This window comes from Procambarus clarkii, chromosome 37, assembly GCF_040958095.1.
Source record: "Procambarus clarkii isolate CNS0578487 chromosome 37, FALCON_Pclarkii_2.0, whole genome shotgun sequence".
In the NCBI taxonomy this organism is placed as follows: domain Eukaryota; kingdom Metazoa; phylum Arthropoda; class Malacostraca; order Decapoda; family Cambaridae; genus Procambarus; species Procambarus clarkii.
Genome location: NC_091186.1, coordinates 29,811,316 through 29,836,085, shown reverse-complemented (window position 1 = coordinate 29,836,085; position 24,770 = coordinate 29,811,316). Strand labels below are relative to the sequence as shown.

Genomic DNA, 24,770 nt, shown 5'->3' with positions numbered 1-24,770 from the left:
ATATTATATTGACAGAGCATCAATATGTCTTAAGGCGTTGAGCTTTATCTTTAGATGAAGCTCAGGCTGATCTCTAATTTGATTCATGGGATAGAAAGGGAGGGATTAAAATTGGAAATGGTGTATGTCTTTCAGGCATCAAAGTAAGCAGAGGTGTAGCATAATCCACTAAATATTTGATGCATGCATTTGATGCAAAGTACATCATTTTGAAAGTTCTAACATTGGCATCATAGCCTGAGTGATAACCTGCAACAGCCTTGAGAGCTCGGAGCCTCTCTTTATACTGACGACAGAGTCTGAATACAACAGGACCATACAGTGGCACCTCAAGGCCAAGGTATTTGAATCTGTTTACATAGTCAAGCTGGGAGCCATCATACAGTTGCATCTTGCGAACAGCGTATCATTATATCATCAACATACCCAGTGGTGTGTATTATTACATCATCAGCATACCCAGTGGTATGTATTATTACATCATCCGCATACCCAGTGGTGTGTATCATTATATCACCTGCATACCCAGTGGTGTGCATCATTATATCATCAGCATAGCTAATGATGTGGACGTTGGGTTTGCTCGGTACAGAGTTTATCAGCGTTTTTATTACGATATTAAATAAGGTTGGACTGAGGACACCACCCTGCGGGGTGCCTAGTTCGAGGTCTCTTGTTACACTCCTATGCCCCTGGAAAATACAGATGACTTCCTATTGGATAAGTAACCCCTGATCCAAGAAAGAAGCCGACCATCAATATTCATTCTTGCAAGCTCACTCAAGATAACATGTCGGCAATATGAAAGGCAGACTTGAGATCTAGGAAGGTGGTATATGACTTTTCAGTGTGCAGGGTAAGAAAGGTGGTGATGCAATGATGCACACTCCTTCCATGCATGAAGCCATATATCTGGGAGAACAGAATGGTTCTTACTCTATGCAGGAGACGGTTTGGAATCATTCTCTCGAATGTTTTGCAAATGCAGTTAGTAAGGGAAATTGGGGGAAAGCATTCTCTTGATTTGTCTTAGGAATTGGAATGATTATACTGTTGGTCCAAGAGATACGAAGTTCCCCAGTAACATAGCTCATATTATACAGCTCAAGAAGGGAATTCCCTGGTACTAAAGGGAGCAGACGCAATAAGTGATACCATCCTCACCGGGGATGTGACTTTACCTTTGTTTAGGGCCGAAAATAACTCAAACTTAGTAAATGGCACGTTGCAGTCATCTTCCTTGTGGAGCATGAAGTCAACGAGCCTTTCTCGATCTCTTTAACCAACATTAATCTTAATTGTGTGTCTGGGAAAAGATTATTGAAGTTAAAGGTGGTTGCCCAAGCCTCAACTTTATTTATTTATTTATTTATTTATTTATTTATTTATTTATTTATTTATTTATTTATTTATTTATTTATTTATTTATTTATTTATATACAAGAAGGTACATTGGGTTAGAGAGAATACATAGCATAGTATTTACAATCTTGTAAAGCCACTAGTACGCGCAGCGTTTCGGGCAGAAACTAATTCGTTTGCTCTGTGTAGAGGGTGAGGGTGTGCTACTTGGCAGATCTTATCGCATTTAATTCTTTTAATATCCTTCCATGCCTGGCTGAGGGGGGTGTGAGAGTTGAGACTGTTAACAAAAGTTTCCCAGTTATCTTGCCTGAGCTCTGTCATGCGCTCCCTCACCTTGGCTAGGGCTTTCTGAAAGTACTTCAGCATTACTGGCGTACGTGTTCCCTATATGCAAGTCCAACTCTTCTGGCAGTGCGTTTCAAAGTATGCAGTTTGGGGTCACTGTAATAGGCATTGTGTTTATTACTTTTAATACCGTTCCGATCACTGGGTGGTGTGAAGGGCCGACCTAAATGGTCAGCGAACGTCTGAATATTCTGTTTTGAGAGAAATCTTCATTTCTTAAGTGTTTCAAAAGACACTTGCAAGCTTCTCTAAAGCCTAGCTGAGAATTTTCGATAATGAAGCTACTGTGTAATTTAGTAGCCCCTGTGTCCTTTCATTGAGACACATTGGCCCTACATTGGCTGTCTTCCATTTCTTTGACAACTCCCCCTTTTTCATGGATGATTCGAAGGCTCAATGAATGGGAGGCTCAAGTCCCCAGCAACATATATCAGTATCAACAAATACCATTTGTTGGTAACAGAACTGTGGTGGGTGAGTGTCTATGACTCATATATTGCTTAGAGTATGGTGATGGATGAAAGCTTATGACTCGTATGTTCCATAGAGTAACGTAAGTGAGTAAGTTGATGATTCTTATGTTGGTTACAGTAAGGCAGTGGATGAGTGCTTATGGTCCGAATGTTATAGTATAGCTGGATACAATGTGTTTTACAACTTCATACGAGTCGTCAATTCTTTGTGAAAATTTTATTTAATTTGTAAATCTCTAATGAACTACACATCAAATCAGCACTTGTATGATTATTTGAATGTTTGTATTGGTGTGTGTGTGTGTGTGTGTGTGTGTGTGTGTGTGTGTGTGTGTGTGTGTGTGTGTGTGTGTGTGTGTGTGTGTACTAATTAAGCCTGGATCATACATATAAATATACATCATTTACGTTACTTTCACTTATTCAAACACTTTCCAATGTCGAAGAACAGTAAGAATTCAACAAATGTTATTCATACATTTTACTTATTTATTAATTTGGTAACTCACTAACCCTCACAAAACAACCAACACACTGGATTTCATTTTGCTTATTAGATTCTTGGTGTTTATGCAAGATAAGATCTGTGCTTATGAAAGAGTAATCAGAAGCCGTCGTAGTCCAGCTGTGGGAGCGTCCTCCGCGGCCTCGTAGCCCAGCTGTGGGAGCGTCCTCCGCGGCCTCGTAGCCCAGCTGTGGGAGCGTCCTCCGCGGCCTCGTTGCCCAGCTGTGGGAGCGTCCTCCGCGGCCTCGTAGCCCAGCTGTGGGAGCGACCTCCGCCGCCTCGTAGCCCAGCTGTGGGAGCGTCCTCCGCGGCCTCGTAGTCCAGCTGTGGGAGCGTCCTCCGCGGCCTCGTTGCCCAGCTGTGGGAGCGTCCTCCACGGCCTCGTAGCCCAGCTGTGGGAGCGTCCTCCGCGGCCTCGTAGTCCAGCTGTGGGAGCGTCCTCCGAGGCCTCGTAGTCCAGCTGTGGGAGCGTCCTCCACGGCCTCGTAGCCCAGCTGTGGGAGCGTCCTCCGCGGCCTCGTAGTCCAGCTGTGGCAGCGTCCTCCGCGGCCTCGTAGCCCAGCTGTGGGAGCGTCCTCCGCGGCCTCGTAGCCCAGCTGTGGGAGCGTCCTCCACGGCCTCGTAGCCCAGCTGTGGGAGCGTCCTCCGAGGCCTCGTAGTCCAGCTGTGGGAGCGTCCTCCGCGGCCTCGTAGCCCAGCTGTGGGAGCGTCCTCCGCGGCCTCGTAGCCCAGCTGTGGGAGCGTCCTCCGCGGCCTCGTAGCCCAGCTGTGGGAGCGTCCTCCGCGGCCTCGTAGCCCAGCTGTGGGAGCGTCCTCCGCTGCCTCGTAGCCCAGCTGTGGGAGCGTCCTCCACGGCCTCGTAGCCCAGCTGTGGGAGCGTCCTCCGCGGCCTCGTAGCCCAGCTGTGGGAGCGTCCTCCGAGGCCTCGTAGTCCAGCTGTGGGAGCGTCCTCCGCGGCCTCGTAGCCCAGCTGTGGGAGCGTCCTCCGCGGCCTCGTAGCCCAGCTGTGGGAACGTCCTCCGCTGCCTCGTAGCCCAGCTGTGGGAGCGTCCTCCGCGGCCTCGTAGCCCAGCTGTGGGAGCGTCCTCCGCGGCCTCGTAGTCCAGCTGTGGGAGCGTCCTCCGCGGCCTCGTAGCCCAGCTGTGGGAGCGTCCTCCGCTGCCTCGTAGCCCAGCTGTGGGAGCGTCCTCCACGGCCTCGTAGCCCAGCTGTGGGAGCGTCCTCCACGGCCTCGTAGCCCAGCCGTGGGAGCGTCCTCCGAGGCCTCGTAGTCCAGCTGTGGGAGCGTCCTCCGCGGCCTCGTAGCCCAGCTGTGGGAGCGTCCTCCGCGGCCTCGTAGCCCAGCTGTGGGAACGTCCTCCGCTGCCTCGTAGCCCAGCTGTGGGAGCGTCCTCCGCGGCCTCGTAGCCCAGCTGTGGGAGCGTCCTCCGCGGCCTCGTAGTCCAGCTGTGGGAGCGTCCTCCGCGGCCTCGTAGTCCAGCTGTGGGAGCGTCCTCCGCGGCCTCGTAGTCCAGCTGTGGGAGCGTCCTCCGCGGCCTCGTAGCCCAGCTGTGGGAGCGTCCTCCGCGGCCTCGTAGTCCAGCTGTGGGAGCGTCCTCCGCGGCCTCGTAGCCCAGCTGTGGGAGCGTCCTCCGCGGCCTCGTAGCCCAGCTGTGGGAGCGTCCTCCGCTGCCTCGTAGCCCAGCTGTGGGAGCGTCCTCCGCGGCCTCGTAGCCCAGCTGTGGGAGCGTCCTCCGCTGCCTCGTAGCCCAGCTGTGGGAGCGTCCTCCGTGGCCTCGTAGCCCAGCTGTGGGAGCGTCCTCCGTGGCCTCGTAGCCCAGCTGTGGGAGCGTCCTCCGCGGCCTCGTAGCCCAGGTGTGGGAGCGTCCTCCGCGGCCTCGTAGCCCAGCTGTGGGAGCGTCCTCCGCTGCCTCGTAGCCCAGCTGTGGGAGCGTCCTCCGCTGCCTCGTAGCCCAGCTGTGGGAGCGTCCTCCGCGGCCTCGTAGCCCAGCTGTGGGAGCGTCCACCGCGGCCTCGTAGTCCAGCTGTGGGAGCGGCTTCGCAGTCCAGCTATGGGAGCGTCCTCCGCGGCCTCGTAGCCCAGCTGTGGGAGCGTCCTCCGCTGCCTCGTAGCCCAGCTGTGGGAGCGTCCTCCGCGGCCTCGTAGCCCAGCTGTGGGAGCGTCCTCCGCGGCCTCGTAGTCCAGCTGTGGGAGCGGCTTCGCAGTCCAGCTATGGGAGCGTCCTCCGCGGCCTCGTAGCCCAGCTGTGGGAACGGCTTCGCAGTCCAGCTATGGGAGCGTCCTCCGCGGCCTCGTAGTCCTGAGTTCCACCCACGGATGATGGGCATGTGTCTTCTTTTACTCTTCACGTAATAAATGTTTTTTCTTGTTTTCCTTATTATTAAGATGTGAGTATTAATATGGAAAAAAATTCTAGTAAATTATCACTTTTTATCAGACAATCTGAAGAGAAAATTGGAGATCAAATCAATATGGATGTGACTGTGGAACATTAGTAAGTCTGGGACACTGTGTTGCCTAGATAATGGTCTTTTGGTCACCTAAACGTTTCTCACAACTTTGATGTAAATTATCTGTCCATGTGCGCGTGTACCATCCTAGCAGTCCTCACCTTGTTGTGTTAACAGAGTCATGAAATAGCTTTCTTGCCTATACTATTCCTGGTGCCTTCTCTTCGTCTCACCTATGTTTAGTGCTTTGCATTTGTCAGTGTTAAAGGAAAGTAACCATCTGTCCGACCACCGCTTGAGTGCATCTAGATCTCTTGGTACTCTCCCTCAAACGTCTTCGATTGAAAATCTCAGCAATTATGCATAATCCCCAAGTAAGGATACTTTAGACTATCTTCTATCAGTTTGATGACATATATCACAATCTGAAAGACCCCAAATCGTACACTACTTGCGTTTTTTAATACTTGCAACTGTTCGCTGCTGATTTATCTTCTTTCAGCATTACCCGCTGTTTTCAACCAATGATATGATCTCTCTTTCACACCAACACTCCTTTAGTTATGAAATCCTGGTCTTTAATTAAGGGATGGAGACCTACTAAATGGGACTGAGTTACACGTTTGTTGATTATTAATGAAATTACAGGCAGCGTACCCGTGTTTTTTTTAGTTTTATAATTTTTATTTGAGCATAACACTTATGAAGTCGTAATGCATTATCTGCCTTAACTGATTACATGCTGATGTTTAGTTTAGTTCATTTATTATGCACCCCATACCCATCTTGTGGGAGGCAATGGAAAGGGTTACAGAGGCACATAATGGGCTCAGGGACTGAACCCCACAATTCAGCTAAGCGAATTACAATCTTGATGAACTAGTTACAAAACTAAATGCACATCATCACATCAACAACGTGATCGAGACCGACCACAAGTACAGTTTCTAAATTAAATTAGGCAACTGACATATGTGGAGAGCTAGTATCACAATTGATATGTTTATCCTGCACACCGCCCCCCATCCAGTTGGCAGCGGTGGATAGGTTACAATCACTTAGTTACTACCTACAGTTAGCTAACTGGGGATATTTGATTAAGATTTCTGGTTGCAGATAATTTTGATTTAAATATTTACACATCTCTGGAACATTGTTATAGAATTGTCTCTACTTTCATGTAAATTTTCGCACTCCATCACATAGTGACGGAGGGTGTGCGAATAATTTTGTTGACACAGTTTACATTTGGTCAGGTCTACATCCGCAGATAATGAGAATTCCCAGAGATACTTGTAACCGAGTCTAAGCCGAACAGTAGTAACATCTAGAAGTCTGCTGATTTTATTGGATGAACCATAGATGTGTGGCTCCTCTTGCATGATAGTATGATGATAGATGGAATTACTGGTGTCAATTTCACTTTTCCTCAGATCTACAAGATCTTGTTGAAGTTCTCGGTGTACTGCTGCTCTCAGATTGCTCATTGACAATCTAAGGTTACTCTCAACGGCTCCTTTAAAGGCAGATTCTTTGGCTAACTTATCAGCTCTATCATGCATTCGGAGGCCAACATGAGATGGAGACCACATGAAATGGACTCTGTTGCCATCATTAATAATTTTGTTGTATTTGTGTCTAGCTTCGGACACGAGAATGTTACAGTTATGTCTTAAAGAGTTGAGATCATTTAAGGATGATAAGGAGTCACTTACAATTAATGTATCAAGTTTGGAGACGTACACATTTCAGTGCAAGGAGCAAGGCAAATAGTTCGGTCTGAAGGGTAGAGGCCCAGTTGTTTATACGGACTCCCCACTCAAAGTACAAGCCATCGCCCATTGTCAGGACAACTGCACTTCCAGCTGCACTTCCGTGGGGCGGTGTAGGGAACCATCAGTGTATATGATTTAAGAGAGAGAATGCTCTGTGGACAGAGCATCAATATGCAGGAAAGTGCCGTTGTTGTCTCTCTTGGTACAAATCATAAGCCTGATACATTCTGAGTTGAGTTCCAGTTTTAGTCATCCATTTGGAACAATGTTGATCTTCAATAAAGAAATTCTGGAGGGCTTCTGTGCAAGGGTTAGGATGAGTTAGCCTAAGCATTTTGATACCAATTTGACAGTTAATTTCAGTAACACAATCAACATCGCTCAGAATATTAAGTTCCTTTCTCATGTTAAGTATCTTTGTGGTACGAGGGCACCCAAGGATAATCTTCAAGGCTTCGTTCTGCAGTTTTTCAAGCCCCTCAAGCTTTCTTTCAGGCATCAAAACAAGCAGAGGTGCAGCATAATCCACTAAAGATCTGATGTATGCAAGGTACATCATTTTGACAATTACAAAAATACAAATACAAATATTTATTCAGGTAGAGTACATACATACAAGGTGAGATACAAAAGTTGATGGATTTATAGATAGAGCTAGTACATACAATGCCTAAAGCCACTATTACGCAAAGCGTTTCGGGCAGGAAAAACACTAAGACTAAAACTTAATACTAATTGAGATTAAAGTATAAATTGTGTTGAGAAAAATAAGATAAAATGAAAAAGGGAGGGGGGGGGGAACATGGCAGAAAAAAAAAATACAATTTGGTCAACAAACAGCATTGTTTAAAGTAGTAGACATGGGTTGACATTTAGGGGTGAGGTAGGTTACATTGAGTTAATTAGGTGGTACTTAGTTTTTATCTTAAACTGGTTGAGAGAGGTACAGTCCTTAACATAATTGGGAAGGTCATTCCACATTCTGGGTCCCTTGATTTGTAAAGCATTTCTAGTTTGACTAAGGGGGCATCTCCCCCGAAATATTAAAGTTGTTGTAGGGTATTCATAATTTATTATCCTGATACATGTGAAAGGTGCTGCACCTAGGCCAAGTTTCAGCATCTCAGCCTAAATAGAGACGGAGAAAAAAAAATAAAAAATAAAAATATTTTTCAACAATGTTCAATTGCTTTCACAGCCCACAATTGTGAACCAAAATCATTTCTACGACACTCGCTATGACCTTACTATATAATAAAGATTGTCTAGTATGATCTTTATCCCAGATGTATTTAGTGCAATAATACAGATTTTTAAAAGTTTCCCAAAAACGTATGCAACAAAATGAAGTGTATCATTATTTATAAAATCAATAAATCTACGTAGATAAGAAAATCCACTTGAGTTTTTAGAGGCATAAACTCTACATATAATGTGCAAGTTTCATGTAAATTGAATAATAAATAAAGGCTGTGAAGGCAGATCTAGTTGTAAAAGTTGGAGTTGCGTAGCGCGTGCGACAAGTTACTCTACCTGCGGTCACTCGTGACTGGTGATTTACGCATTGCGGCCAGCTCGTATGGAGAGCTCGCATGCATCTAGCTGTCAATGCTTTTCTCTTGTTCGTTTGGTAAGTCATATTGCAGTACAAATAGCAAAAATAGCATGTTCTGGGAGATATTGTGAGAGCGCGTCAGCATACATCCTCTCTCCATGACAGACACACAGTCACTGAGGGGGCTGCACCCTCTCTGTCACTCGATACTGTTGCCATATGTGTGAGTTTATATTCATTTTATGCATAACATGTTATTTTCAACGCTATTACGAAAAATAAGACATCTACAACGTAAGATACAATACTCCGCGGCGCACTCACGCCGCGAAGACCAAATTCACGAAAGTTGCAGCGGGAAATTTGACTCTAATTACGTTATTTTTCAAGATATCATTACACGGTTTGGAGCACAGTGTTGCCAGAACGTTGTAGTATTTGTCGTAATTTTTCGTAAATATTCCATTTTTCATCGGATTTTCGGGTACCATGGCTCCTAAGTCGTACTCTTGGAATATCAAATAAGTATTTGTTTTTGGTGTGGTGCTCATGGGATCTGTTACAACCTTCTAGGAAGCTTTTAAGGTCAGGATTGACATTACAGTTCAGCGTTTTATATATATATAATACACATGAGAGAATGTGCAGTGACTTAATATCTAGCATATTCAGAGATTTGAGTAAGGGTACCGAGTTCTGTCTGGGACCAGAGTTGGATATTGTCCTAATAGCAGCTTTGTGTTGAGTAATTAGAGGACGTAAATGATTTTGGGTAGTAGAACCCCAAGCACAAATACCATAGCTGAGATAAGGATAGATGAGAGAGTGATAGAGTGTCACCAGGGCAGGGCGAGGTACATATTATCTGATCTTAGGAAGAATGCCAACAGTTTTTTATTTTTGGGGGGAATATATTTAGAATGTGTCCCTGGAAATTCAGCTTGCGATCAATGAGAACGCCAAGGAATTTGCCATCTACTTTGTTACAAATTTGGGTATTGTTAATCCTGAGATTTATTTGATTAGAGGATTTATTGCCAAACAAAATATAGAAAGTTTTGTCAATATTGAGGGTGACTTTGTTGGCAGTTAGCCAGTGATGGACTTTATTTAGCTCAGTATTCACTGTGACATTTAGAGCAAGGGGGTCAGGACTGGAGTAAATGAAGGTCGTATCGTCAGCAAATAGAATTGGTTTGAGATGTTGGGAGGCATTTGGAAGGTCATTAATGTAGATGAGAAAGAGGTGAGGGCCAAGTATGCTGCCCTGAGGAACACCAATGTTGATGGGTAGGGTGGGAGAAATTGAATTATTCACAGAAACATATTGGAGCCTGTCAGTAAGGTAAGACTTAAGGTACTGCAGGGAGTGACCTCTGACTCCATAATGATGTAATTTAAGAAGAAGGTTTTGGTGGTTGACAGTGTCAAAAGCCTTACGCAGGTCCACAAATAACCCAACAGGGAACTCATTTTTATCAAGAGCTGCATGTATCAAGTTAATCATACAAATAAGCGCATCGTTAGTGTTTTTTGGGGGTCTGAAGCCATATTGACAAGAGCTAAGTATATTGTGTTTGGCTAGATAAGAGTAAAGGTGCTTGTAGATAAGTTTTTCAAATATTTTAGACAAGTTTGGCAGAATTGATATAGGTCTGAAGTTGTTAACATCTGTGGGATCACCACATTTGTGGACAGGCGTTACTCTCGCTTTTTTAGAATATCTGGAAAGGTTTGGAGTTCAAGTGACTTGTTGAAGAGCAATGCAATGGCAGGAGCTAAAGATCTGGAGGCTTTTTTGTAAATAAGAGTTGGTATCTCCTCAAGGGCAATAGACTTGGTTTTAAGGTTAAGGATTATGTCAGTAACATCAGTGGAATTAGTAGGCATTAGGTACAGAGACTGTGGATAGTTACCTGTAAGATTGTCCTGAATATTAGTACTGGACTGTACTAATTTGGACTTAACTCGACTGGACTTAAAGACTGTACCTCTCCCAACCAGTTTAAGATAAAAACAGAGTACTACCTTATTAACTCCATGTAACCTACCTCACCCCCAAAATGTCAACCCATGTCTACTACTTGAAACAATGCTGTTTGTTGACCAAATGGTATTTTTGTTTTTTTCTTCAATGTTTACCCCCCCTCAACTTTTTAAATTTTTTTCGTATTTTTTCTCAACACAATTTATGCCTTAATCTCAATTAGTATTAAGTTTTAGTCTTAGTGTTTTCCTGCCCCGAAACGCTTTGCGTAATAGTGGCTTTAGGCATTGTATGTACTAGCTCTATCTGTAAATCCATCAACTTTTGTATCTCACCTTGTATGTATGTACTTTACCTGAATAAATATTTGTATTTGTATTTGTAGTTGGAAGATGGAATATCATTTGCAAGGGATGACCCAATGGAAGAGAAGAACCTATTGAACTCAAGAGCCGTGTCAGAGGCTGAAAGCAGATCCATCATTATTTGACAGGAGTATTGGTTTGTTATTTAAAATCTTCTTTGATCCGAATATATGTGAAATTGTGTTCCAAGTTTTTTTAATGTTGCCTTTTGTTTGGGTAAATTTATCTTCGTAGTATTTAATTTTGGCTCTCCTAATTATTTTAGATAGCAATGATGAGTAATTCTTTGAAAATTCTTTGGAGACGATTCCTAACCTATACTTCTCAAGGCCATGTTTTGTATTAATGGAGCTAATTATAATAATAATAATAATAATAATTTTTATTTAGGTAAAGGTACATACATAAAGAGATTTTACAAAGTTTGTTGGCTTTATAGATAGAGCTAGTACATACAATGCCTAAAGCCACTATTACGCAAAGCGTTTCGGGCAGGAAAAAACACTAATGACTAAAGCTTAAAACTAATGGGTAAAAAGAATAAAATGTGTTGAGTACAAATAAAAATAGAGGTAAAAGAGGGGGGAACATTGTTGAAAAAGCAGCACAAATATAATTACTAATTATTACAGAAAATTACATTCAAACAGCGTTGATTTGAAAAAAAAAAAAAAAAAAAAAAAAACATACATGGGTTGACAACAGAGGGGTAAGGTAGGTTACAGGGAATTTATTAGGTATAGCTTCGTTTTTAACTTAAACTGGTTGAGAGAGGTACAGTCTTTAACATGGTTGGGAAGGTCATTCCACATTCTGGGCCCCTTGATTTGTAGAGCATTTCTGGTTTGATTAAGTCGTACTCTAGGAATATCAAAACTGTATTTATTTCTGGTGTGGTGCTCATGGGTTCTGTTACAACCTTCTATGAAGCTTTTGAGATCAGGATTGGCATTATAGTTTAGCGTTTTATATATGTATAATATTTATTTATTTATTTATTTATGCATATACAAGAATGTACATAAGGAATGTGAGGATACAATTATGGTAATTACAGTCTTGTAAAGCCACTAGCACGCGCAGCGTTTCGGGCAGGTCCTTAATCTAAGAAAATTTTAAGGAGGTAAATACTTGCAAAATTTATAGACAAAAAATGATAACAGATTACATGGAATGAAAAAAAAAAAAAAAAAAAAAGATGAGAGAAAATTATAGGTACAGTATATTAAAGCACATAGGTAGCTATGATTGATTGCAATGACAGCTTAAAATGGTAGTTGACAACAAATTGGTAGGCACAATACAGCAGAAACAATATAAGATTGATTGCAATGACAGCTTGAATGGTAGTTGACAAAAATTGGTAGTCACAATACAGCATATGGCTAGCACATAAAAGAAGAGAGCAATGAACACAATGATAAGGTTGTTTGATATTACATAAAAATTAGGAGATTGGGTACCACTAGGTACAGAGCAAATTTAAAGCTCAGTGTAGGAAACTAAATAGATGAGAGAATGTGCATTCTCTCAATACACATGAGAGAATGTGCAGTGACTTAATGTCTAACATATTCAGAGATTTGAGTAGGGGTACCGAGTGATGTCTGGGGCCAGAATTGGATATTGTCCTAACCCTTTCGCGCTCTCGGCGCTCAAAAAAAAAACAATACCCTAGATGCTTTCGGGGCTCCGCGCGCCTATGCGGTAAGACCGAAAAAGTGTACACTCTTTTTACTGTCCTGACAATAATTGAAGGCGCAGTACGTATTTAAATTTGGTATCACTGTGTTCGCAATGAAATTGTCTATAAGAGCATACCTATAAAATTCCGCCCAAGCATAAGGACTGTCAACACCAAATAAAAAACTATTCAGATCACTCGCCAAGAGCGCCAAACAGCAACAAAATGTTTCCACTCTCTTAATGGTTGCGAAGCCTACAGTTGTCCTACATCGCTAACTGTGGTATCATTGGAATCGCAATAAAATTTTCTACACGGACATATGCATATAAATATAGATTTAATGTCGTAGCCAACCCAAAACAATGTGGGAAGTGGCCGAAGTGTTACCCGCGGCAGCATATCGGCGAAACTCGCTTTGAAAAGTGTATATTCAATTCACTGTCCTGACATTATATGTCGATGTATGTATTTAATTTTTGTACCAATGTGCTCGCAATAGAATGTTCTATAAGAACATAAGTATTAAAGGTCACATAAGGATGCGTTTGACCGACAACATATATAAAAACTACGTCGATTACACTCGTCGTGTCAATAATACAATTGTTTTACCACGATGATTCACTTCCACACCGTTTTCTTTTATAAGCTGTTCGGCTATTAGAGAAAACGTAAATTTCATGGCAAACATTTGTATACTATTCCCAAGTTGATCGGATAATAAATGGATTTTATACAAATATTTTTTCGATGGACTACAGGCGTCGTCTGTTATGCGGTGACGCATAAAAACGGTGACGACTCATGGATAATTCTAAGCGCGAAAGTGTGAATCCTAAGCATATTCAGAGATTTGAGTAGGGGTACCGAGTGATGTCTGGGGCCAGAGTTGGATATTGTCCTAATAGCAGCTTTGTGTTGAGTAATTAGAGGACGTAAGTGATTTTGGGTAGTAGAGCCCCAAGCACAAATACCATAGTTGAGATATGGATAGATAAGGGAGTAATAGAGAGTCACCAGGGCAGGGCGTGGTACATAATATCTGATCTTAGAAAGAATGCCCACAGTTTTTGAAACTTTTTTTGATATGTTTAGAATGTGTCCCTGGAAATTCAGCTTGTGGTCAATGAGAATGCCAAGGAATTTGCCATCTAATTTGTTACAAATTTGGGTATTGTTTATTTTGAGATTTATTTGATTAGAGGATTTATTGCCAAACAGAATATAGAAAGTTTTGTCAATGTTAAGGGTGAGTTTGTTGGCAGTTAGCCACAGATGGACTTTATTTAGCTCAGTATTTACTGTGGCATTTAGAGCAAGGGGATCAGGACTGGAGTAAATGAAGGTTGTGTCGTCAGCAAATAGAATTGGTTTGAGGTGTTGGGAGGCATTTGGAAGGTCATTAATGTAAATGAGAAAGAGGAGAGGGCCAAGTATGCTGCCCTGGGGAACACCAATGTTGATGGGTAGGGTGGGAGAAATTGTATTATTCACAGAAACACATTGGAGCCTGTCAGTAAGGTAGGATTTGAGGTATTGTAGGGAGTGTCCTCTGACACCATAATGATGTAATTTAAGAAGAAGGTTTTGGTGGTTGACAGTATCGAAAGCTTTACGCAGGTCCACAAATAACCCAACAGGGAACTCATTTTTATCAAGAGCTGTATGAATCGAGTTAAGCATACTAATATAATAAGTGCATCGTTAGTGCTCTTTTGGGCCTGAAGCCATATTGGCAAGGGCTAAGTATATTGAGTTTGGCTAGATATGAGTAAAGCTGCTTATAGATTAGTTATTCAAAAATTTTTGACAAGTTTGGCAGGATTGATATAGGTCTGTAGTTGTTAACATCTGTGAGATCACCACATTTGTGGACAGGCGTTACTCTCGCTTTTTTTAGAATATCTGGAAAGGTTTGGAGTTCAAGTGACTTGTTGAAGAGCAAAGCAATAGCAGGGGCTAAAGATCTGGAGGCTTTTTTGTAGATTAAAGTTGGTTTTTCCTCAAGGGCACCAGACTTGGTTTTAAGGGAAAGGATTATCTCATCCCCTTTGTAAGCCAAGGATTATTTAGCCTTTTAGTTGTGACTTGTTTCGTTAGCATAGGACAGTGGGTGTTATAAAGGCTGAGAGTTTTTTGAAGAAAAGATTGCACTGCTAGGTTGATGTCCCCTATGTTACCTAATTCGGACTCCCAGTTGACATTAGCAGCAACAGCTATAAAATTACCTATAGCAGTTTCATTGTGCAGCCTGAAGCTTATCTCCCTTATCTCTAGAGGTGGTTTGTTAATGTTAGTTAGGAGAAATGTGGGGTAATGGTCTGTTGTGCTATCGATGATTATCCCTGAAGTAAGCGGAGAGGTTATGTTGGTCCAGATGTGATCAAGAGCCGTGGCAGTACTATCAGTGATTCTAGTAGGTCTAGTGATTAAGGGTATGAGGAAGCAGGAATTCATACAGTTGAGGAAGCTGGCAGCAGTAGGGTTTTCAGGCTCATCTCACTTTAATCACGCCATCTCTAACGAAGCACTGATGAATCGCAGCCGGGTTTTGATGACGGATTTGACGCAGGCCGTAGAGCTTTAGCTTTGATGTCCATAGGGAATGGAAAGGATGGGGGAGGTAGAGGGATGGGGAGATAAAATTCAGGAAGAGGATGCGGGTGTAGAGAGAGAGGAAGTTTGAAAGTTCGGTGGCCTGTCCCCCATGGGTTGACATTTTTGTATGTGTTGTTTGTTTGCGTATGTGTTATGTTGGGTTGTCAGTACATTGGCTGGGGGGGCTAGTGTTTGTGACCTTGTTGGTGTCCTAAAGCACTAGAGCCGATGGGGTTGGCTGAAGGAGGCTAATCTTAGCAACATCAGGGTAGTTACACTTCTGATGCCACGACAAATGGTTTTTTGGTTTTATATTTTTTTGGTAGGAGTTTTATTTATTTATTTATTTATTTTTATTTATTTATTTATTTATTTTTTTATTTATTTTTTTATTTATTTATTTTTTTCTTTATTCTTCAATTGGTGTAGATGGGGTCCGGGATGGGCCACTCATCTGGGTCGTCTGGCAGGCTGCTTAGTATCTGAGGGCTTGGGAAGGCCTCATCATGGATGTGTCTGATCACTTTTTGTTGGAGAGTGATTCTTCTGGTTCTGTGTTGTGGTTCGTGGATCTCGTAGTCGCTGGTGGTGTTTTCTGCTACGTAGGGATCTTCGGGGTCTGGGACATACATGTTCTTCATGCGGTACAGCTGTCTTCTGGCCAGGTAGCTGAGCCTTATGTTCATTGGCTTCATGTTGAGAGTCTCATGGATTTGGTCAGTTCTTACCCTGTCCATCAGAGTCAGGCCCTCCGCAAAGCGAAGTGCTTTGTTTTGTACTCGTTGGATCTTCAGCATGTTGGATTTGTTGGTGAGGTTCAGGGGAACGTAAGGGTATTCCAGGCTAGGCCTTATGATCATTCTGTACAGGTGGAGCTTGATGTGGGATGGGGCTTGCTTGAAACGGAAGAGCCTCGCCAGTGAGCCCCGGGCCATCGCTGTCTTCTGGGATAAGTACTGGGAAGGGTTGAGTAGCCTGTTGAAGTTGTAACCGAGCACTGTGTTGGAGTTTGAGATGGCTATGGGGGCGGTAGAGGAGTTGCTGTCTTTTTCTAGTCAAGCACTCGTCGATGTAGATTCTCTTTCATTGGGATGCAGCTGTCCGGACAAGATGCGATTTTATGGACTGGGAAGCTAGCTTGAGGCAAATTTTTCGCTGGTTCAGACCTGATGGATTCTTTTTGCCTACTCTGTAGGCAGCAATAATGTCGGTTTTATTTAGAGTGACATGCAATTCGTCTTTTATGAGAGCATGAACTATTTCAATACACTTTTCACCTTCACTTTCCACAGGAATATTTTGGGACGACACAATAACATAGTCAAGCAGCTTTTGCTGGTCCTGTTCATCCTGGGAGATGGAATGTTGGGCAGATGACACATTTGCAGATGACACTAAGATCTATGATAAAGAAGGAAGTGAAAGTGATATTGAGACCTTACAAAGAGATCTACATGAACTCCACCAATATGGTCAGATGACTGGCAAATGCTCTTTAATGTCGATAAATGCAAGACCTTGCCTGTAGGGCATAACATTCCACGTCACAACTACCAAATTGCCCACACTACCTTACAACAGATAGATGAAGAATGTGACATTGGAATCAGAATCCATCATTCACTAAAAGTTGCACAACAAGTGGGAGCGGCAGTAAAAAAAAAGCGAACCAAACCTTGGGAATAATCAAGCGTGCCTTTACTTTCAAGGAAACTAAAGTAGTCCTTCAATTGTATAAGTCTCTGGTGCGCCCCCACCTGGATTATTGTATACAGGCATTGAGACCTTATCTTCAGAAAGACATAGCTGCTCTGGAGAAGATGCAACACCGGGCAACAAAAATCATACCAGAGCTTAGTCATCTCTCGTATCAGGAAGGGTTGAGGGCCACTGGCCAAACAACACAGTAAACCAGGCATGACAGGGCGGAGCTCATCGAAACACTTAAAATACTCAACAATTTGGACGATGTTGATCCGGACACTTTCTTCAAAAGGTCAGATGTAACACGAACGAGGAGCAACGGGTTCAAGCTCAACAAGCCACAATGTAGGACAGAAAACAGGAGAGGCTTTTTCTCCCGTATGGTGGTAAACCCGTGGAACAGCCTACCCGCCAAAGAGTAGGTAAGGTAAACGCCAAAACTCTACTGGGTTTTAAAATACAGATAGAAAAGATCGTCCAGGCAAATGGGTAGGATTTTTGACAAGTCGCCAACTTCCTGTCCTCGTTGAGGCCACCAATATTAGTGTCTCAAGTAAATTAAACGTCGGCAAAGATTACTAGAGAAGAAAACCTCAACACTTTCCTCTCCCAATGTGGTTTGTCTCACCTTATCACTCCCAATGAATTAACTTAATTAACCCCCTGTCAACTAGTGGGGCTAGGTATCCTAAGTCTCCTTGGTTCATTTTCTGACTTAATTTTTAACTTACTCTTACCTAGTCATTTACCGAAATTATTTAATTGAGTTATTAAGTAGTTCTTCAGGTCTTTTTAATTATACAGTCATTACTGAACTATCTATAGTTATTAATCATTAGCTTAAATTTGCCTATGTTTATTATTCAACTTTTCTTTGATTTCATTTATTACCTAGGTTGCCTAGCCTCGCCATGCTCCCTTACTCCATTGTACCCCTGGCTTTGCCTGCATCTCAAATTGCAAATTGTTACTTACAGTGTACCTGAGAGTACTCGTAAGCAATCTACCTCATTTTTTCTTTTTTTTTCATTTTTGCTCAATTTGTTTTTTTTGTATTGCTTAGTCTTGCTTATATTTTTTGTTTTGTATTTTTATATCTTGTGTTTTGTATAGTCCATGTTTACATGTTTTTTCTTTAATCTCATTAATTGCCTAGGTTGCCTAGCCTATCCATACTCCCTTACTCCATTGTACCCCTGTAAGCCCCTTTTGTGTTTGTTTTGTACAGTATTGTGTATATATTTTTCCCTATTTTATAGCTTATTTCTACTTATTTCTGATTCTACAATCAGCTTTTTTATGCAGTCAAGTATAGACCCAGAACTTAACCTCTTATCCACTATCTATGACAATAATCACTTTAATGATCTAAATTGCAGATATTTTGCAGCACATGATGTAAACAATGTATTAACTCATAATCACAATATCTCTGTAATCAATTTGAACGTTAGATCCCTAGGTAAACACTTCGATGATGTTAGTGCCTTGATTGAAACTATTGGCAACAAATTCTCTTTTATTATACTTACTGAAACATGGTTGAAAGAGGATACTACTCAACTCTTTAACATGCCTAACTACTCAGCAATTCACAACTGTCGTCAACTTCAGAGAGGTGGTGGCACTGCTCTTTACTACCACCAAGAACTAACATGCTTAAAAGAAATTAGAACTAGAGACTGCTATGGGGAGTATATCTTCGCCAGCTTCAGAGTCAAGGGTGCCGAGTCTGTCCTGTCTGTGGGTGCAGTCTATAGAATTCCCAACACTGATGTGTCTGTATTCAACTCAAACCTTAGAAATCTAATACTTGATAACAGACTGAACAAAAACCACCTAATTATCGCAGGGGACTTTAATATTGACCTCTGCGAGCCAGAACACCCTACTGCTGTTAGCTTCCTCAACTGTATGAATTCCTGCTTCCTCATACCCTTAATCACTAGACCTACTAGAATCACTGATAGCACTGTCACGACTCTAGATCACATCTGGACCAACATAACCTCTCCGCTTACTTCAGGTATAATCACCGATAGCACTACAGACCACTACCCCACATTTCTCTTAACTAACATTAGCAAACCACCTCTAGAAACAAGGGAGTTAAGCTTTAGGCTGCACAATGAAACTGCTATAAACAATTTTATAACTGCTGCTGATAATGTCAACTGGGAGTCCGAGTTAGGTAACATAGGGGACATCAACCTAGCAGTGCAATCTTTTCTACAAACAACTCTTAGCCTTTATAACACCCACTGTCCTAGGCTTACAAAACAAGTCACAAGCAAAAGGCTTAACAATCCTTGGCTTACAAAGGGAATACTGAAATCCATTAACAAAAAACACGACCTTGAGAAGAAGTATAGGTTAGGAATTGTCTCCAAAGAATTCTCAAAGAATTACTCATTATTGCTATCTAAGATAATTAGACGAGCCAAAACTAAATACTACGAAGATAAATTTACTCAAATAAAGAGCAACATTAAACAAACTTGGAGCACAATTTCACAAATATTGGGATCAAAGAAATCTTTAAATAACAAACCGACTCTCCTGTCTAATAACGATGGTCAGCTTTCAGCCTCTGATTCTGCTATTGAGTTCAATAGGTTCTTCTCTTCCATTGGTTCATCCCTTGCAAATGATATTCCATCTTCCAGTACTGACATTAAGGACTATCTTACAGGTAACTATTCACAGTCTCTGTACCTAAAGCCTATTAACTCCACTGACGTCAATGAGATAATCCTTTCCCTTAAAACCAAGTCTGGTGCCCTTGAGGAGATACCAACTTTAATTTACAAAAAAGCCTCCAGATCTTTAGCCCCTGCTATTGCTTTGCTCTTCAACAAGTCACTTGAACTCCAAACCTTTCCAGATATTCTAAAAAAAGCGAGAGTAACGCCTGTCCACAAATGTGGTGACCCCACAGATGTTAACAACTACAGACCTATATCAATCCTGCCAAACTTGTCAAAAATTTTTGAAAAACTTATATATAAGCAGCTTTACTCATATCTAGCCAAACTCAATATACTTAGCCCTTGCCAATATGGCTTCAGACCCAAAAAAAGCACTAACGATGCACTTATTAGTATGCTTAACTCGATTCATACAGCTCTTGATAAAAAGGAGTTCCCTGTTGGGTTATTTGTGGACCTGCGTAAAGCTTTTGATACTGTCAACCACCATAACCTTCTTCTTAAATTACATCATTATGGAGTCAGAGGACACTCCCTACAATACCTCGAGTCCTACCTTACTGACAGGCTCCAATATGTTTCTGTGAATAATACAATTTCTCCCACCCTACCCATCAACATTGGTGTTCCTCAGGGCAGCATACTTGGCCCTCTCCTCTTTCTCATCTACATTAATGACCTTCCAAATGCCTCCCAACACCTCAAACCAATTCTATTTGCTGACGACACAACCTTCATTTACTCCAGTCCTGACCCTCTTGCTCTAAATGCCACAGTAAATACTGAGCTAAATAAAGTCCATCTTTGGCTAACTGCCAACAAACTCACCCTTAACATTGACAAAACTTTCTATATTCTGTTTGGCAATAAATCCTCTAGTCATATAAATCTCAAAATAAACAATACCCAAATTTGTAACAAATTAGATGGCAAATTCCTTGGCATTCTCATTGACCACAAGCTGAATTTCCAGGGACACATTCTAAATATATCAAAAAAAGTTTCAAAAACTGTGGGCATTCTTTCTAAGATCAGATATTATGTACCACGCCCTGCCCTGGTGACTCTCTATTACTCCCTTATCTATCCTTATCTCAACTATGGTATTTGTGCTTGGGGTTCTACTACCCAAAATCACTTACGTCCTCTAATTACCCAACACAAAGCTGCTATTAGAACAATATCCAACTCTGGCCCCAGACATCACTCGGTACCCCTACTCAAATCTCTGAATATGTTAGATATTAAGTCACTGCACATTCTCTGAAGTGTATTATACATATATAAAACGCTAAACTATAATGCCAATCCTGATCTTAAAAGCTTCATAGAAGGTTGTAACAGAACCCATGAGCACCACACCAGAAATAAATACAGTTTTGATATTCCTAGAGTACGTCTTAATCAAACTAGAAATGCTCTGCAAATCAAGGGGCCCAGAATGTGGAATGACCTTCCCAACCATGTTAAAGACTGTACCTCTCTCAACCAGTTTAAGATAAAAACTAAACACTACCTAATAAATTCCCTGTAATCTACCTCACTCCTCTATTGTCAACCCATGTCTGTTATTTTCTTTTTTTTTTAATCAACACTGTTTGTCAACCTATTGTATTTGTGCTGCTTTTTCAGTCATGTTCCCCCTTTTTTTATCTTTATTTGTATTTGTTCTCAACACTTTTTATTCTTTATGCTCAATTATTTAAGAATATTCTAAACATAGCACAGGAACGTAGTATACCATACAAATTGAATAGATCGAATACTAATGACCCAAAGTGGATAACAAAGAATTTGAAGAACCTTATAGGTAAAAAGAGAGCTTGGTACAAAAGGATTAAAAATGGGGAGGTCACTTTAGAACAGGAATTCGTACAACTGGTTAGAAATGTTAAAAAAGAGATAAGGAAAGCAAAAAGAAACTATGAAGTCCGCATAGCAGGGCAAGCAAAGACAAATCCTAAAGGGTTTTTTCAGTTATATCGTACTAAGACTAGGGAAAGGATAGGTCCATTAAAAACTGAGACAGGTCAAATAACAGATAGTGATGAAGAGATGAGTAGTATTTTTAATAAATATTTTGTATCTGTATTTACTAAAGAGGAACTTAACAATATGCCTTCAGCCGAACAAGTCTATGTGGGTGGGGACGAGGACAGGTTGACGAGTTTAGCAGTTACCAGGGAGGATGTTCTTAAACAAATAGTAAAACTCAAACCAAACAAATCCCCAGGGCCGGATGAAGTGTTTGCCAGGGTGCTTAAAGAATGCAAAGAGGAGCTTTGTGACCCACTGTCAACCATATTTAATAAATCAATAGAGTCAGGCAGAGTGCCAGAGTTTTGGAAAGTTGCTAATGTGATACCAGTTTTTAAAAAAGGAGATAGATCACTTGCGTCTAACTATCGACCAATTAGCCTAACGTCTATTGTGGGAAAGTTACTCGAATCTATAATAGCAAATAAAATTCGTCTTCATCTTGAAAAACATAAATTAATAATTGAGTCGCAACATGGTTTTATAAATGGCCGTTCATGTTTAACAAATTTGTTATCTTTTTATTCTAGCATTGTTGAGGCAGTTGATAGTGGTAAGGATTGCGATGTTGTATACCTTGACTTTAGCAAAGCTTTTGATACAGTGCCACATGAAAGACTGATTAAAAAAATAGAGTCTCATGGTATTGGGGGTGCTATATTAAGCTGGATTAGGGCATGGCTATACCAAAGGAAACAGAGAGTTAGTATAAATGGAATCAAGTCAGAGTGGGAAAATGTTGTAAGTGGAGTGCCTCAAGGCTCTGTCCTGGGACCTCTGTTGTTTATAATATATATAAATGATTTAGATTCAGGTTTGAGTAGCAACATTTGCAAATTTGCCGATGATACGAAAATCGGTAGGGAAATTAATTCGGAGGAGGACTCACTATCACTTCAAGTTGATCTAGATAGGGTTTTGAAATGGTCAAAGGATTGGCAGATGCAGTTTAATGCTGATAAATGTAAAGTTCTGAGGTTAGGTAATGATGATAGAGTTACAAGATACGAGCTAGATGGTGTTGTGATTGCGAAGTCGGATTGCGAAAGGGATCTGGGAGTTATGATTAGTAAGAATTTAAAACAAAAGGATCAATGCATAAATGTTCGTAATAAGGCAAATCGGACACTTGGATTTATTAATCGCAGCGTTAGTAACAAGACACCTGGTGTGGTTCTCAAGCTATATCTTGCTCTAGTTAGGCCCCATTTAGATTATGCAGTTCAGTTTTGGTCGCCATATTATAGAATGGATATAAATTCACTTGAACGTGTCCAGCGTAGGATGACTAAGTTAATTCCCCAAATTAGAAATCTTTCATATGAAGAAAGATTAACAAAGCTTAAGTTGCATTCACTGGAAAGGCGAAGAGTTAGGGGTGACATGATAGAGGTTTACAAGTGGATGAATGGACATAACCGGGGGGATATTAATAGGGTATTAAAAGTATCAACACAGGACAGAACACGAAACAATGGATATAAATTGGATAAGTTTAGATTTAGGAAAGACTTGGGTAAATACTGGTTCAGTAACAGGGTTGTTGATTTGTGGAACCAATTGCCGCGTAACATTGTGGAGGTGGGGTCCCTCGATTGTTTCAAGCACGGGTTGGACAAGTATATGAGTGGGATTGGGTGGTTATAGAATAGGAGCTGCCTCGTATGGGCCAATAGGCCTTCTGCAGTTACCTTTGCTCTTATGTTCTTATGTTCTTAGTATTAAGTTCTAGATATTAATGTTTTTCTTGCCCGAAACGCATTGCGTAATAGTGGCTTTAGGCATTGTATGTACTAGCTCTATCTATATATCAATCCATTAATGTAACATCACTTGTATGTATATACCTTACCTGAATAAACATCTGAATCAGTAACCAAAGAAAATGGGAAGAGCGACGTGGCGAGTAAGCGAGCGAGCGAGTGACGTCATCACAACAAAGGTTGCTATAGACGTCTCCACGACTCGTGAAGTTCGCCTGTCTTAAAGACCTGTGTCCACAATACCCGCCAAATTGTCCCTCCCACAGTACTCTCAGGACACTTATGACAGTGTAAGTGTGTGGTGAGGCCACACCACTGAAGACATTGAGGATATACCACGAGGGAGAGACAAAACTGTTGAAGGAAGGAGTCACTGGCTCCACCTGACCACCTTGTTCCTCACACTCTCATCATCCTCCGTAAGTACTTGAGTGCATTACCTGCTTGATGGGGTTCTGGGAGTTCTTCTACTTCCCAAGCCCGGCCCGAGGCTAGGCTCGACTTGTGAGAGTTTGGTCCACCAGGCTGTTGCTTGGAGCGGCCCGCAGGGCCACATACCCACCACAGCCCGGTTGGTCCGGAACTTCTCTTAGAAAACAGTCCAGTTTTCTCTTGAAGATGTCCACGGTTGTTCCGGCAATATTTCTTATAGTCACTGGGAGAACGTTGAACAACCGTGGACCTCTGATGTTTATACTGCGAAGAGTTAGGGGTGACATGATAGAGGTTTACAAGTGGATGAATGGACACAACAAAGGGGATATTAATAGGGTATTAAAAGTATCAGCACAAGACAGAACACAAAACAATGGGTATAAATTGGATAAATTTAGATTTAGGAAAGACTTGGGAAAATACTGGTTCGGTAACAGGGTTGTTGATTGATTTGATTTGTTGATTTACCGCGTATCGTGGTGGAGGTGGGGTCCCTCGATTGTTTCAAGCGTGGGTTGGACATGTAAATGAGTGGGATTGGGTGGTTATAGATAGGAGCTGCCTCGTATGGGCCACTAGGCCGTCTGCAGTTGCCTTTGCTCTTATGTTCTTATGTTCTCTGATTGTGCCTATGGCACCTCTGCTCTTCACTGGTTCAATCCTGCATTTTCTTCCATATCATTCACTCCAGTACGTTGTTATTTTACTGTGTAGATTTGGGACCTGGCCCTCCAGTATTTTCCATGTGTATATTATTTGGTATCTCTCTCGTCTCCTTTCTAGAGAGTACATTCGGAGAGCTTTGAGACGATCCGAATAATTTAGGTGTTTTATCTCAACGATGCGTGCCGTATATGTTCTCTGTATTCCCTCTATTTCAGCAATCTCTCCTGCTCTGAAGGGGGGAAGTGAGTACTGAGCTTTCTGCTCCACCATTGTCTGCTCCAACATTGTCTTACACCCCCAACATACAATTGTTAATAATAAAAATAATAAAAATTTATTTAGGAAAAGTAC

The 24,770-nt window shown here is 41.8% G+C and overlaps 1 protein-coding gene across 5 annotated transcripts in view; it reads left to right on the top strand.

The window, feature by feature from the left end:
- LOC123747665 (E3 ubiquitin-protein ligase TRIM32-like) overlaps positions 1-24,770 on the top strand; it is a 335,458-nt gene that overhangs the window by 266,985 nt on the left and 43,703 nt on the right. For 2 of the 5 annotated variants that reach the window (XM_069337361.1, XM_069337360.1), the window contains exon 1: positions 23,491-23,737. The exons of the other annotated variants lie outside the window; for them this stretch is intronic. The gene's annotated coding sequence lies outside the window, so the exon portion shown is untranslated. Of the gene's footprint in view, positions 1-23,490; positions 23,738-24,770 lie in introns of those variants that run through there. 5 annotated transcript variants of the gene reach the window in all.